Below are 11,242 nucleotides of genomic sequence, written 5' to 3' on the forward strand. Positions count from 1 at the left end.
AGAGCTGTACATGGTTGGAGCTCTGGGGAGTTCATGTGTTGAACAAGTTGAAGAGGAGCTATAAAATAAGGCATGGTCAGTCCCCACCAGTGGCTAAAGCTCTCCATAGGAGGAAGAGACAGCGCAAAGGTGGCATCTTACCTGGCTGACAGCAACATGGCTCCCGAGGAAGTATCTCTCTGTCCGTCAGCTTTCCAGGAAGCTCTTCTTCTAGGAAGCCTTGTCCAAGGCTGCTGAGGTCAACACAAACATCCCTTGCCTTCAGCTGGCCTTGGCTTGAGCTCTGGGAATTCCCCAGTGGAGGAGGAGGAGGTGATCCGAGGACAGTGGCATGCGGCTTGGAGGGAGCGCTCCTTGTGGAGACCGGGCTGTCTGTGACCTTCCGCCTTCCAGTAGTGGACAGTCCCATTCCCAGTGTGCCTTCACTGATGTGTGTCTGAAAGGGTCCTTGCAGCACAGGAGCAACCTCCAGCACCACGTCAGCTCCTTTCGGGCGTGATGCTCCTCCCATCCTTGATTTGGGAGCAATAAGTCCTTCCACCACCGTTGCTGCCTCTTGCAAAGCAGGCTGTTGGCTAACCCAGGCATGAAATAACCTCACCACTCAGCTGAAGGGGGGAGGAATAAATAAATGCCAAAAGCATGCCAGTACCAAGCACAGGAAAGGTTGTTTTTCATTTATTGTTGGGATATCAAAGATAGGGGAAACATGGGAGCAGCTCTGGAAGAGCTGGGCGGAAGGCCTCGCAGTGTAGGAAGTGTTGGTCAAATAAAAGTGGAGGATGTTTATGGTGTGAAATCGGGAAGTGTTTTCAGGAAGCTGGTAGGAAAATTCAGCTGAGATAGGAGAAGGGAAAACAAGTATCCAGAGTGGGAGAGGAGTGCCTTGTTTAGCTGTATTTATAGACAACTGGACCATCCTCAAACCTGATGTTCAGTTAGGAGCTGCCACAGATCTCCCTGCCTGCCTCGTCCCTGCGATTCATGCTCAGGAAATGATGCTATGGTGTGTGCAGGGCTATTCTGGGCCTGGAGGCTGTTTCAAGAAGTGTCAGCGAGGCCAAGCTCATCAGTGCTGTCACAGATGGACTTTGTGGAGGTGAACTTGGCTCATGGGTTTAAGATGTTTAGTCCATCCAAGAGCAAAGAGCAGCGGAGGAAAACGTGTTTTCCAGATCTGCCGCTGAAGGTCTCAATACATTGCATGAGGCATCTCTATTTAATGTAGCTTAAATGAAAGATCCATTTCTTCTTTTAGCAAGGCTTGTAAGACCCCTGAGGATGGTGAATGGTATCACTTAAAACTGAAGGTAGAGCACTGACTTGCAAGTTGCCTTGCATAGAGGGGTTGGCACTAGAAGTTCTCAGGGTTTTTTCTCTATCTCACCCCACACTTCTGGTGTGGCACAGGTTAGTAAAAATAGTCTTGTTAAACACCAGCAAATTCCTGGAATGCAATTCCTAGGCCGAGCTCAAAGGCTCCAAATGATTGAATACCCAGTACAAATGAAAGGAAATAATCCTTCATGTACACTGTGGTCACTCTAAAACTCACTGTTGCGCGAGATCATCTACGTCAAATGTCCTGGCTGCTGTAACCTTGTTTCTTAAGGAATGTTTTAATTTCACACTCATCCATAGCCTCTTTAGGTTAGCCAGGCAGTGCAAGAAGTGCCCTTATTCACATTTCAAGGCATTGTGGGGCTCATGGGGAGGAATTAGTCCTTGCCTATGAGCAATAATGACTGAATGTGGGCAGTGCTGGAGGGGAAGGAATCACTTTCTTCATCACTGCATTTCATCCACAATGAGGCAAAGATGCTCAACAGGACAGATATAAGATCTGATTGCAAGCAAGGCTGCTATTTCCATATATTTGATTTAACTTTTAAGTCAAAGTAAATTGGTTTTCAAATGCAGATAACGCTGCAAACGGCTCCAAAAGTAAAACATGAAACAGCAATCTATCAGGCATGTCTGTCAGCAAAACAGACGCCATCCCATAAACCTGCCAAAACAGCCCTTCGCTTCAAACAATCAAAACTGGAAGGAATGAAAAGGCTCAGCTTTAAAAACCTCTCTTTGGATGTTTAAGGAAAAAAAACCCAACCCAGCTCTCAATTGGTGTAATTTGGAGTAGGTTAATGTAAAAATGAAAGCCATTCCATAAATCTTTTAGTGGAGATCAAAAGCAATGAGTGCAGGAAACCAGAAAATTGATGATACGACATTTTCCGACACTCTGTAACATTCATATTATTCAGAGAACTGCCAACTGCAATTGTTCAAATAGTCTTTTAACTGGTGTTGTTGCTTGAACTCATAAGCCAGCCACTGATCTCCCCAGGGGAAAGCATATGGGAAGACAGTAGCTCAATTAAGAGTAATACGGTGTGTGGCTCTTAATCCTTGGTCGAGCCCTTGTGCCAGAAGGCTCTACAGTATGGGCTTAAATTTAAGCCTGTGCTCAAATTTTATCTTTTATGTGCATTTCTTGAGTCGAATGCCCCAAATACTCTTGAATCCCTGTTTGGAAGTGGGCTGCTCAGACTGCAGCTGGCCGTGCTCAGAGGTGGCACCTACTTTCTCCTGGGTGCATTGGGCTCTGCAAGCAAATCTGGATGCTTTCCATCATTGATAAATCTTGGTTTCTCATTGCAAAACCCGATTTGAAACCTGTCTCCCTCTAGTGTTGCAAACACAATAAGAAGGAGGTAAACAAGGTGTCAGAGATTTAATGTCAAAGGCGCTCTCCTAGTTCAGTGCGCAGAAACCAGATGTCAGCGAGCTCTCCCCATAGCTGTGCACCTCCACTGGTGACTAGAGGACAGGGTTTGGAGGGATTTTGGATGGGGAGGGTCGTGCTGCGAGCTGAGCTGCTGCTGGCTGACGAACCAGGCACATTTTGGCTGGGTTGTGTTGTATCTTGGGCTCCACTGCAGGAATAGTTTCTCCGTTGCGTGCCGGCGTCTGTGCTGACTGCGAGTCTGGCATCCTCTTGCCTGTCCTGAAAATTAGTGACATCTGAAGACAATGAGGGATGAAAACAACATTATGAAAAGCTCATTTGCATGGAAAGAAACACACGGGAACTGGAGCCTTCCCGGGTGGATCACACAGGTTGGGTTCTGTGTGCCCTGTGACACGGCCGGTGAGAAGTGGTAACACGGCATCGCTGTCCGCTGCTTGGGCTCCTATAGCTGATCTCAGCAGATGGGAACAGCGTGTGGAGCAGAGCTGAAAATGTGCTTATTTAGCACTTTTTCTTTTCCTTCCCATTTGATGGGGCAGTGGTGCCTGCACCTTGACTGTGGGCTCACAATGGACAAGAAGTGCCAGCCTTGGGTTGTTTTGACCATGGCATTTTACCACTTGTTAATCCTTTTGATTTTAGCCTCTTTGAAGCCCAGAGTTCTGATATTTTTCAGTGTTAAACACTAAAATCAGACATGAAAACACCTCGACCAGTGCAGAAGTTTAAAACCCTTATTCACACACCCTGGAAAGGCTTTGACTTGATATGCTGACAAGGACTGACTTTATAATGTTTATCTTCTGGCAATTAATCTCCTTTTGCAGTTGATAGCGGCTCACGTTTTCCTGGTACCAGGTTCCATTTCCAACCTCAGCAAATGAAGTGGGCTGTCGTGTTTCCCTGCCACGCTGCGGCATGCTCTGGGGCAGCCTGTGATTTTGATGGTAAATATAGAGAGGGATAAAATAAACATGCACCAGAACAGCACACACACAGACACACACACATACGATAAAAAGTCTGGTCTTTCACCTAATTTAGACCAGAAAACTGGCATCCGATTTTATTGTTCAGACCGACTCCAAGAACACAAACATATTTTTTCCTTCAAAACAAGAACTGCCAAAATATAAAGAATGATATCTGCTGGTTTGAACTAATTGGGATTAACTGTTTCCTGGCTGCTTTCTGTGGAACAAGTGCTATTTTACTCAGCTGATAACAGCAGCAGTACCATGGCTGACTTAAGGAAATGGGTGGTGCAAGGCTTCTTGCAGCCTAAGGCCATACCCCAGCAATGGGGTCTATGCAAGAGGGACCTGCAGCTTTGGGGGTTTGAAACAGGATGCTCGCTCATCTCCCCTTGCATCACGGAGAGACGAGTTCGGAGCTGCCAGTCCAGACAGGGGAGGGTGACAGGGAAAATGCTGAGCTTTCAGCTCATTTTAATTAGCATTTTCTGTGCACTTCCTGATTCCCCATATTCCCATCCAGCTGGTGAGACTACTTGTATTTCTGGAAGTGTTTCTGAAAGGCAGGGAAAAAAGCCCAATCCTATCGAGAACCCAAGTACTTCACTGAAATTGTTAGGATTAGAATAACAGTGAAATGAGGAGTTGTGTCTGTTTGTCTTCTGGGGTTTAGGATCCGTGTTTTCAAGCTTTTTTGCTGTAAACACAAGCCCTGGAAATTTATCTTAAGGTTTCAAAATAGCCAAATGTTGCAAAACTTGCCAGAAGGACTGAGGGAGCTGGGAGCACTGGCCTCGCAAGAGGATGTAATGGGGGAGCAACCCACCCGTTGCCTGTGGCTCTGCTGGGGATGTCGAAATAGGTGTAGGAAAAACAACCCCAGAAGCATGTTCTGTAAAGGGCTGCTCTGAAGAGCCACACTAAAAAAGCCACGTGTAAGGCATGGCATGTTGTATGGAGGAGCCATGCAGCTTATTTTTAGCACCATTTCCTGGCACCTTGTGTATTAACTGCTTCCAGACCGAGCGCATCGGACAGGGATGGTTGGAGTCGCTGATTGTGCACAGCATGTGTGTGACAGGGTGGATGATACAACTGCAGAGCAGAAGTGAAGAAGGAAGAGGAGTACTTTTGATGCAGCTCCCAGGGGACCTCTCGAGGCAGAGATGCCTGAGCGCTGCGGTATGCCACTTGCCCAGATGTGTACACCAAAGCAAACCTGGAGACAAGCTGTTCCTGGGAGTAACCCACATGGACCGGCACGCGAGAGCATCCCCAGGGATGCTGCATGGGGCCACCGGCTCTACCAGCTTTCTGTCCCCATCAGATGCTGTGATGCAGAGGGTGTCTCCAGGGAGTCATGGTAGACAAGGCCACTGGGTTGGAGAGGTCCTGTGTGTTCAGGGGATCACATCAGTGGATAATGCTTTCTGTTTGAATAGTTAATCCCTTTGCCAGGATGTCCCTCAGGCTAGATATATGCCAAAGACATGAGCTGGCCCCCAAGAAAATAGATAAGGCAGATGCCAAACAGTAGTGGGGATCTGGTGGCTTTGCTTATTCTCATGTTTCATTAAAGCTTTCAGCAGTGCTGTAAAGGGCTGATGCTCTCCCTCCTTCTCACAGGCAGAGCATGCGTGAGGGCCTCAGACCATCATTTCCTCATAGAATTGGTTATAGTTGATTTATTCAATGTTATGCCAAGTTGTGTAAAGCTTGTGAGAGGAGATGTAAAGTGCTGGGGGAGGAGGAGTCTTCTAGGAATAATGTTTCCTTGGATGACCTTTAGGAATACATTGAAGAAGCTGCGCAAGCAGTGGAGGGAAGGATAGAGGAACCCTCTTCTTTAAGGAAAACTGACATTTTCCTGGAGCTGTAGGTATTTGTCTTTCCCAACAGATCCCACTTTGGTGGGTACCACAGGGAGAGATCTTCCTTCCCCTGCCAGTCTGCTTTTGCTGCTGGGTCATTGAGGAAACCACTAAGCCAGCTGAGAGAGCATTGATTTTGGGTTGCTGGTTTGTTTGTTTAATGATACAGTCTGCTATGAAAATCTGGGGCAAATTAAGGGAAAACAAAGCAAAGATTTTTTCCTGGGAAGAAAAAGAAGAAAACCAACCTCAGAAACCCACAACTGTGTTTCCCAACTTGATGGAGAGAAAGAAGCAAGCACATGGTCAGCCCTTGTCGCCACCTGCATGAGACTCCTTAATACCTGGGTCTAGAAAAGAAGTGATCCCACAAAAGTCCCCTGGCAAGGTGTCAGGAGCTCCCAAACCATGAAAAGAGGTTATGCATTTCCCCCCTTTGCTAATTTTGCCTCCCTTAAGGCTTCCCTGGATCCACCATCCTTGCTGTGATTACAGAGGCCATGAGGGAGATTCCCATTCCCCAGCATCCTCACACCTGGCTCTGATTTCTCTGCAATTGATGATGTGCCAAGTGTCAAGGGTCTGACTCCAATTTGGGTGTCAAATGAGGAGAGGTGGCTCATGAAGAATGGTCAGCTCCGGGGCAGGGTTCAGCTGCCAGTTTACAGGCACTTAAAGCTTGTACAAGTAGTCGGTTAGTGAGCTGTGAACGTGGACCGTGGGCAAGGGGAGAGGCTGGGCTTGCAGGGGATGCCTGGGCTGAAGAGATGGAGGCAGTGGGTGAGAGCTGGGGAAGCCTGCCTGCGTGGCTGCATGGCTTTGGTGGCTGTAGGACCCCATCTCCAAAGAGAAATAGAAAGGCTTTGCTATCCTGCATCAATCCTGGGAGCCATGCATGTAGTTCAGAAGCAGCAGCTTTCCTTCTGATTTCTATCCCTGCTTCTGATTTGCTCTGTCACCCCGGGCAAATCATTTAACCCCAGCTTCAACCTATTTTACGGGGATGTTGCAAGGCTTAATTAAGGCTTGTAAAAGGTCTTGAGTTCCTGAGAGGTGCCTGCTGGATTAGGGTGATTAATCACATGTTGATGGGAGAGATACTGTGGGGGTAAATCCCAGCAGTCAACAATAGGGCAGATGATATTTTTCCCTGGGGGGGAATAAGACAAGGGGGTTGTAAAAGCATGCACAGATCAGATTCATTCATTCTGGATATCAAGTTGTTGAAGCTGGAGGGAGGCTCTGTGGCCAAACCGGCAGAAATCTGACTGCATGGCTGAGATAAAAACACTCTGAATTTCCACAGGTATCAATCAAAGGTGCATAAATCGGGGTGTTTCCCCCCAAACTTCAGAGTCACAAAGGCAAACAAACCTGATGGTTTAGGAATAAATGTGTGGTGCTTCCTTTGAACACCATCCTAACACTCTGAAAACATCCCCCCTGTTAGTATTCATTGCTGTAGAGCGAAAGGGAAGATTATTCCAAGGAGGAGGAGGAAAAAATCCCTGCACCTTGTGCTGAGCTTTATGCATTTCTTCGCATGATTGCCCAATTGCCCTTCCATATAGAAAAGGAGAGGAGGGGGAAATATCTGGGCTCTATGCAGTTATGACCCAGTTCTCCTTCTTTGCAGAAGAAATAGGGAAGGAAACTCGCCTGCTGAACTCTGTGCAGTGGTTTTTGGCTTCTCTGGTTTTTGAGCCAGTTCTTTTCTCCTATAACTCCATCTCCTTCAACAGACTGGCCCCTAATTTACACCAGCATCCTGAAAAGGAGCTGGCGCTTGGAAAGCAAACCAGGCAAAGGCTGAACAGGCTTTGATCTGCTTTGAATTAAGCAGGCTTTGCCCCATCACTTGATGGTTACAAAGGGACTTGCCCGGTGCTGGGATGGATCTGCAGGGATTTGCCTTTGAATACCAAGGAGGGCTCTCCACAGCCCCGGTGACTGGAAGGAATGCAGCGAGCCCTTGCGCATGCAAACAAGGGTGATTTCATCCCCTTTTCAGAGGCAGAGCATAAATCAATATTGTTTTGTAGATCGCTTGGCTTGCCACATTTTTTTCCTTGGGGAACATCCAGTATCCATGTACTTACGGGGAAGGACGCTGCAGGGGAGAGGGGATGGCTGTGCCCTCTGTTTTCACCTCAATATCCAGCTCAGTGAAAACTGGATTTTATTCTTCCAGGGAACTAAACAGAGCCAGCCAAAACCAGAGATTATCATCACTAAGGAATCCTGCCTGGGGAGCTTCCACCAACCAGGAGAGCAGTTCGTTTGAGATGTTTTTAAGCATTTTTTTATGGCATGGCAGTTTTAGTCGAGCTAAATGAAGCTTAGTGCAGTGGGGAATTCAGCATCCACATGTTTAAAAATCTTTTCAGATTGGATATTTAACTCCAGCAAATAATCAAGTCCCAGGAACAATTTAGATGAGTAATATATTAAAACCAGGCTTATAGAGATCCAAGAAAAACGTTGGAGGATCCATAGGGGTCATTGTTATGCACTGCAGGCTTAAATATATTGACTTTTACAACTGCAAATGGATGGTTGCATAGTGGTTTCCACTGAAGAGCAGTTTCAGTTGTGATAACTCCTACAAAGTGAAATCCAGCCTCGTGCTCGGACCCGGCATGAGGTCTAAGAACTGAGTGAACTTAATCTTTATCTCTCTACAAACATTACATCTCTTTAATCCTTGAGGCATGCCATTCCTGGGAGGACCCTGCAGAAAGGATGCAACAGAGCAGGGCAGGAATCAGACTTGTTATTTATGGAAAAATCTGGAATCAGAGAAAACACATTCTGGAATGACAGGGAAAAAAAACAGTTTCCAAATGGGAAGAAAATCTCAAAACCAAAAATAAACTGTTGTCTTTTTTTTTTTTCACTGATGAAAGTGTTTTTCCCTTCTCAGAAATTATATCATTGTATTGCAAGCAAAAGGGAAAGTTGCGGTGTTCCAGTCGGAGTGGCATCAACCCTTCCGTTTCAGGAAAATGGGAATACCTTTTGCAGCACAATTATGAATCTCACAGATTTTGATAGAAAACCCTTTCTTTTCCAGTGTGGGGGGAAACCCAAACAACTTTATTCTGGAAAAACCTCTCTGTTAAACCCAAAGTGCCTACAGAAGTTTAAGATTTAAAGTCCATAGACAGGAGGTATAGAAGGGGTTTGAGTAGGTAGGATGAGGCCATAAATCCACAAGCATCTCCGTGGCACTGTGATCTGTTCTTCTGTACTGTTGAAGAGATGCAATAGTGAAATCAACTGTCACGGGGCAATGCCTTGGAGTCACTGGGATTTCTCCTATGGATTTTTCCTGGCCTGCTGCTTGCATATAGCCATAGAATAGTTAGGGTTGGAAATGACCTTAAGATCATCCAGTTCCAACCCCCTGCTATGGGCAGGGGCATCTCACACTAAACCATGTCACCCAAGGCTCTGTCCAACCTGGCCTTGAACACCGCCAGGGATGGAGCATTCACAACCTCCCTGGGCAACCCATTCCAGTGCCTCACCACCCTAACAGGAAAGAACTTCCTCCTTATATCCAGTCTAAACTTCCCCTGTTTAAGTTTTAACCCATTACCCCTTGTGCTATCACTACAGTCCCTGATGAAGAGTCCGTCTCTGGCATCCTTGCAGGCCCCTGTCAGCTACTGGAAGCTGCTCTGACGTCTTCACGCAGCCTTCTCTTCTCCAGGCTGAGCAGCCCCAATGTATGTAAAAAAGCTGTGTCATCTACAGAGCAGTGTTGGTTTTCACTTGTTGGAGTTATACAAAGTTCTAAGATTTTACTAAGGTGATTTGAATTAATTTTTAATCAATTTTATGTTCTCTTGCCAGAAAACACTGTTGATGAAACTGGGTTTCCATTGGCACCAGGACTTAAACACTCAGCAAATAAAGCAGCATGGGAGCCGTAATCAGCATGTGAAGAACAGCCCCCGGCACAGCCAGATCCCCTGAAGACTGCTGAATAGTTACATTTCTGTAATGCTTCCTCCTATGACGTGGTGTGACAGCAGATATTTCCTCCCTCAAGATGAATTTGTCATTAACAAAGCCAGGAGAGGTGACAGTGGCAGAAGCAGGGCTTGTAATCACCTTCAGTAGCAAGATATTTTGCAGGAACACAAACATCTAAAGGCAAATATTTTGCTTTATTCCCCAATATTCATTTCTGGTCCATTGGAAGAACTGCATAGCTTACTAATGAGGGAATTGGGAACCATGAGCTGTAATCCTTGGCTGAGTGAAGCAATGTGCTCATTACAGCTGTCAATCATCTCCCTCCTGCCTCCTATTTCTGATCTGTAAATTGAGGTTAATACCCTCTATACACCAAAGGTGCAGGGAGGATTAATTAGACAGCATCTGTAGCACTGCAGTCTTCTCTTTGGGCAATGGTTGGAGCTCCTGAAGACACACAAATGTCTCATTGGAAAGCTGTTTTCTATTGCAAACCTGAACTGGGGTGCTTCAGTTCTGAATCACTGAGATATTCTTGTTTTCATCTGAAACTTACCAGTATGAAACAAATGATACTGACACAAGGGGAACATGAAGAAAAACTGACCTTTGAAAGGTGTGTAGAGATTTACCTGTGAAGGGGATCAGGGAGATTTTTCTTAGTGAAGGAAAAATCCTAACTCCAGCATCCCAAATACTTGGCAGCAGCGTAATCATGACTTTAATAGAGCACTTGGTTTTCCTGTTACAATAAATGAGGTCTGCTCTCTGTTAAAAACAAAGCAAAGGGGAAGCAAACAACCCGCAACCCCAACCCTTGGAGGTGTCCAGGGAAATGGCTTCACTATTGGGCATATCTCAAAACCTATCCAGGAACTGTGTGTTCTCCAGCGGATTAAATTCACCCACCAGTCACTTGTTGGGCTACATTAGCAAACAAAACAAACCAGCTGACACTCTGTGCTATACTGCACAGCAAAATAACACCACTCCCAATGGCTTTTCCAATTCCAGGCATGGAGCAGGAGACTTAACTACTTACTGACTCGGCTCTGCTCACCCAGAAAGGACCCAACCTGATGGATGGCTCCTGACCTCTCCCCTATGCATGGCCACCAGCCAGACTGCCACTTGGGTGTCTTCTGCATGGGGAGATACAAACCTCCCATCTGGCAAGAGTCCAGCCCTATTTTTGTTCCATACCATGGTAAGAAATGCTACACTTCCCTGAATGGATGACCTCAAAGTCACACGTGGGTTAAATAGAAGCATAAGTTATCTGGACTTGCAGCCATGAAGCCATTCTCTGGGAGGAAAGGGTAAATAAACAAATCATTTATTAGCAAGTAAAATTGTTTTTTCTTTGAAATGCAAAAATGTGCTCACTGCTGGATGGTGTTTTTAGCTTCACCCTTCGCTCTCGCCAGGCAGAGTCCAAGCGTGTCATGAGCAAAACTGCTTTCAAGTCACCCGTCCAGCTGGTCTGCTGTGGGGTGGTGTTTGTCTGGTTAATCACTTAGGGCAGCACTCAAATGAGGGGAATTCAGCCACTGACACTGCGGGTAGCAGGGCCAAAGTGACTGTGGATATGGGGCAGCACCAGCTGAGACACCCCAGTGCCCTGCAGCTGGGGCTGGAGGGAGGGAGGATGAACTTGGGTA

At 46.4% G+C, this 11,242-nt stretch overlaps 1 long non-coding RNA gene across 2 annotated transcripts in view; it reads left to right on the top strand.

Annotated features, from left to right (window-relative positions):
• The window catches only part of LOC130599092 (uncharacterized), a 99,467-nt gene extending 88,534 nt beyond the window's left edge, over positions 1-10,933 (top strand). The window contains exons 2-3 of one of the 2 annotated variants that reach the window (XR_008972152.1): positions 9,456-10,139; positions 10,596-10,933. This is a non-coding gene — a long non-coding RNA (uncharacterized LOC130599092). Of the gene's footprint in view, positions 1-9,302; positions 10,140-10,595 lie in introns of those variants that run through there. The other variant, XR_008972151.1, reaches the window with a different exon arrangement.
• Positions 10,934-11,242: the final 309 nt, after the last annotated feature.

The sequence above is a fragment of the Pezoporus wallicus genome, unplaced genomic scaffold, assembly GCF_028554395.1.
Source record: "Pezoporus wallicus isolate ANWC-B61680 ecotype Strahan unplaced genomic scaffold, APGP_CSIRO_Pwel_v1 contig_8108, whole genome shotgun sequence".
In the NCBI taxonomy this organism is placed as follows: Eukaryota; Metazoa; Chordata; class Aves; order Psittaciformes; family Psittacidae; genus Pezoporus; species Pezoporus wallicus.